This window comes from Bubalus kerabau, chromosome 14 (genome assembly GCF_029407905.1).
Source record: "Bubalus kerabau isolate K-KA32 ecotype Philippines breed swamp buffalo chromosome 14, PCC_UOA_SB_1v2, whole genome shotgun sequence".
NCBI classification, from domain to species: Eukaryota; Metazoa; Chordata; class Mammalia; order Artiodactyla; family Bovidae; genus Bubalus; species Bubalus kerabau.
Genome location: NC_073637.1, coordinates 52,491,742 through 52,497,281, shown reverse-complemented (window position 1 = coordinate 52,497,281; position 5,540 = coordinate 52,491,742).

Sequence of the window (5,540 nt, the reverse complement as noted above, 5' to 3'; positions counted from 1 at the left end):
ATAGTTACTTATTTTACCATTCATACTATTTAGTGATAGACTGACTGCTGTCTGGAATACTCCTCTGTTGCTGCTGCTGCTGTCTAGTTGCTAAGTCAAGTCCAAATCTTTGCAACCCCCTGGGCTGTAGCCCACCAGTCTCCTCTGATTTTCCCAGGCATGAATACTGGAGTGGTTGCCATTGCCTCCTCCAGGTGATCTTCCATATCTAGGGATCAAACCGACATCTCCTACACCTTCTGCTTGTCAGGTGGCTTCTTTACCACTGAGCCACCTTAGAAGCCCCAGAATACTACTCTAAATGACTCTAAATCTCTCTATACTGTGTTTTCTCTTTTATTGTCAAATTGTTCTATTGGTACCCGAACCTTGGGAAAAAATCCTATTTTTGGCAATTGAATGTGTTTCTAAACTTAATGCCCATTTTTCAAAGGATTACATTAGGAAGTAGATAAAGTCACAACTGAGCTGAAAGGAGATCTAGATGTATAGGGAACTATTAATGAAAACCCAGCAAGTCTAATGTAGGATCAAGTCCATGAATATGCATCAAGTGAATATAGATGAAGCAGGGGGTAGCAGAGTTCCAGAAGTAGTAGTAGGGATCTAGAATCAGATATTCTAGACCAACATTAAGAGACTCCAGTAGTGGAACAAAAAATAAAGTGATCAAATAAAGCTGGTCTTGTTACTCACAAGTGAATCTTTATCTAATGGGCTTCCCAGGTAGCACTAGTGGTAAAGAATCCACCTGCCAGTGCAGGAGATGCAAGAGATAGGAGTTCGATCCTTGGTCTGGAAGACTGAGCACAGACACACACCAGTGTTAGTGTGGATCCTAGATTTTTGTGCAGAAGCTGAGTGAGATGAAACTTCTGAATGGCCATCAGAGAGGAATGTCAGACAACTTCAGACATAGCTTGGCATTGATTCATTACTAGTTATATGTACAGCACAAGGGTTTAGTCTAGAAGAGTCTATATCTTCTTTTCATTTGTATGGTTTAGTGGAAGATTCACAAATATTATATGAAAAAAGTAAATAACCAAATGAATAAAATGATAAAAATAATGGGCTTTTCACCCTGATGTATTCACCTCAGTTTTCTTACACAAGGCCCAGCAAACCCCTCAACCCAGCATTTTGTCTGCTTTTAATTTTGCACTTTGATGCTGAGAGCAATGCCTTAGGAAACCATTGTGCTATTTTCTGGTGAATTATAAGCTTGAGATGATTTTGAGAATTCCTTGGATCCATTATTGTGCCTCAAGGCAGCACTACGACTAAATAGACTGAAAAAAAAAATGAAACATTCTCAGTCTTGTGTAAAATTTTAGTTGTTTTACCCAACAAAATAGCATTCCTCACATTTTTCTTTTATTTTTTATTGGTGTTAAAGTCATTTCCAAATTTACCAATCAATTACATATGTTCAGTGGTCCAAACTAATGTTACTATAAAATGAGTGTCATTTTTGATTTGACTTTAGACATTGTTTTCTCAATATCTATTTCAAGTTATATTAAATACATCATCTTGCAAAGACATAATTTCAATTCTTATGAGCATTTAATTTGATCAGCATTTCTTTTGACAGCAGCACAATATCAGTGTTCCAATGTGTTAAGTTATTGCAAAATAATTGCTTCTAAATGGCATTGATCATTTTAAAAAGCTGTTTCTATAGGTTCTGAAATCACTATCTGAGATGCTCATTTGTATACAGAATAGCTAAAACTGCAAAAAAAATTCTGGCAATAATTTTAGAAGTAATTAATAATAATGTAAAGATTGAGAATTGATTATTTCAAGAAATATAAGATTATGGAGATGCATGCATATAATAAATTTTATACATATGGAATGTATTTGTGATATGTATTGTTATGTATATATTGAAATACTAGTTATAGCTATCATCAGCTGAAATGTTTATTTTGGAAGAATATTATTATTACTATTTTTTTTTTTAGTGTCTAAATTTTTACTCAGTTCTAAATATTGTGTTTGACCCTGGGAATCAAGTTCTGCTGCTGCTAAGTCGCTTCAGTCGTGTCCGACTCTGTGCGACCCCATAGACGGCAGCCCACCAGGCTCCCCCATCCCTGGGATTCTCCAGGCAATAACACTGGAGTGTGTTGCCATTTCCTTCTCTAATGCATGAAAGTGAAAAGTGAAAGTGAAGTCGCTCAGTCGTGTCCGACTCTTCGCGACCCCATGGACTGCAGCCCACCAGGCTCCTCCATCCATGGGATTTTCCAGGCAAAAGTACTAGAGTGGGGTGCCATTGCCTTCTCCAGGAATCAAGTTCAGGTAAGACCAAATTCCTGATCTCAGTGATCATAATGTATGAAAATATGCATATAGGTGATTTTCCTCTAATTTTGTAAATATATGTAAATATAATTTCACAAATATATGTATAAATTCCTAAAATAGCAAAGGATTTCTTAAATTATCTTGGATTAGTGTAGGTAGGTAAAGACGGATCAAGTAGATTTCAAGAGTGGAATGTTGAATGACTATTATGTTAGCCAAAAATGATCAAACTCATCTTGCCACTTTTTCACATCTACATGTTTATTCCCACTATCCTAGCCTACATCCTCAGGTACCTATATGATTGAAAAAGGTTTTTTTGTGCTTCCCTACACATCATTAATTCTATGGCTGCCACAAAAATGTTATTGATGAAATGTGAACAAGACAGTGTTTCTACCCTTTGTTTTCCAATAACTTCTTAGAACTTAAAATAGGATCCAAATGCATTATCGTCTACTCAATGATATAAAATATTCTGAAAAAAAAATATGACCTCTGCCTACTACTCATTTCTTACTATACTTAAGCAATCTGATTTTATTTTCCCCTTCTCAAAAGTTAAAACGTGTTTCCTACTGAGAGACTTAGGCTTATTTTTTCCCCTGCTTTCCTGAATGAGTTCCTCATGGCTGACTTTTGGATGTTTTAAAATATGGCCCTATTTTGTTTTTTTGTTTGTTTGTTTTTTGGCATTCTGTCTACAATAGCTCTATGTCTTGGCCTCCTGAATCAAAGTGCTGGTGTGACCAACAGAGTGTGCCAGAAGTGATATTATATAACACTCCTGTTTAGGTCTTGAGTTGTCATGTTAGAAGTCCAACTATTTTGAGACTGCCTTGCTTTGAGGAAGCCAAGAAACACAGAATCCACTCATGCATTAAAGCCAGCAGTGGAGGTCTGCAAGTCATTCCAACCCAAGTACCATAAATGTGATTGATTGACCTTTGAACCATTGCAGCTTTCCACCATCCAACCATAGCCAACTTGAGTCTGTAAGCTGAAGTTTTAGGTATTAATACCATGAAGTATAGAGCAAATTATCCTATTGCACCATGTCTGAAATTTCCACAAAACTCCTTTGTGTAAAAATTGGTTATTTGGACTTTTCTGGTGGTTCAGTGATTTCATAATCTGCTTGCCATTGTAAAGGACATGGATTTGTTCCCTAGTCCAGGAAGATCCCACATGCTACTGGGCAACTCAGCCCATAAGCCACAACTACTGAGCCTGTGAGTTGCAACAAGAAAAGCCACCGTAATGAGAAGCCTGCACAAAACTAGAGAGTCTCTCCCAATCTCTGCAACTAGACAAAGGCCACATGCAGCAACAAAGACTTGGCACAGACATAAATAGATAAATAGATAAATAAACAAATGGTTGTTTAAGCAATTACATTTTGAAATAAAATGTTATGCAACAATAGTAACTGAAAAATGATATAAATCTTATTGCAATACCACATTCTCAGAAAAGATTTCCTGACCACTTTATTTAAAATTGGATCCCATCACCACATGTCGATAAACATAATATTCATAGCTATATTATTTATAGCCCAAATCTGCAAATAAGCCAAATGTGTATCTATATTTGATATAAATTTTGAGATATTTCCACAGTGGCAGATTATACAGTACTTAGAACAGAGAATCTATATTTACATGCAAAGTCATCAATGTACAAAGTCATCAATGATTTCTCCAAATAAAATTTTAAACAAAAATAATCAGATATAGGGTTTCCCTGGTGGCCTAGTGGGTGAGAATCTGCCTACCAAGCAGGAGATGCGGATTTTGGTAATATTGTGACCAGAGTATTGCCTGCAATTTGTACACTATGGATAGAATACTAATTTGAGTATTGGCCTTCAGTTATTTCCCATATTGATAATGTATGTGTTTGTTTTTCTTTATAATTTTAATTATTGAGAATTATATGGTATTATGATTATAATTGTGGTGTAGTTGCTTTACAGTGTTGTGTTAGTTTCTACTGAACAGTGGAGTGAATCAGTTATATGTATACATATATCCCCTCTTTTTTATTTTTTTTTTTAATTTCCTTCCCATTTAGGTCACCAGAGAGCACTGAGTCAAGTTACCTGTGATGTATAGTAGGTTCTCATTAGTTATCTATTTTACACATAGTAGTGTATACATGTCAATCCCAATCTCCTAATTCATCCCACTACCCACCCCCACTGGTGTCCATACATTTGTTTTCTATGTCAGTGTCTCCCTTTCTGCTTTGAAAACAAGTTCATCTGTATCATTTTTCTAGATTCCACATATATGTGTTAAGATACAATATTTGTTTTTCTCTTTCTGACTTACTTCACTCTGTATGACAGTCTCTAGTTTCTTACCTCTCTCTGAAAATGACACAACTTAATTTCTTTTTTATGGCTGAGGAATATTCCTTTGTACATATGCGCCACTTCTTCTTTATCCATTCCTCTTTGGATGATCATGATCGTTTAGGTTGCTTCCATGTCCTGGCTTTTGTAAATAGTATTGCAATGAATATTGGAGTAAATGTATCTTTTGGAATCACGGTTTTCTCCAGGTATGTGCCAGGAGTGGGATTGCTGGGTCATTTGGTAGTATCCATTTATAATTCCATTGTCACCCTACAAGAATGCATTAAGAACAGAACTTCGTCCTGTTTACTCTTTCATGTCTTCTATCAGATGAACTGAATTAGTATCCAACTGTAGAATAGTAATAGTATATAATTCTTCATAAATTATGATTCCATTATAATTTTATATTAATTTAGAAACATTTAAAGGGAAAAGCTTTTTTGAGTGAATCACAGATTTAGATTCTATAATTTGAATTCAAGAGTACTTACCTTTTAAAATCAGAAAAAAAACCATAGCTTGAAACTACTGTATCATATGTTAATTAAACAAAGCTGAAACACTCTCTTACACTGAATTTTCAAGTTTTAAGAGAAATATAACAAACTGGATCTCTTCAGAGGAAAACAACTAGAGGATTAAAACAACTCCATAACCTATACTATGCAGAAAGAGTGAAGCTTGTCAACTCTCACTTGAAAATCTATCTCCTGTTTTGTGCTTCTGTGAATCCTACTTCATTTAAATACCATAGCAGAATTTACAGTTTCTTCTTGTAAATAGAAAACCCATAGTGAGCTATTAATTCATTATTCATTAAAGATAAAATCTTCTCCAGACACTTGGCACATGACCT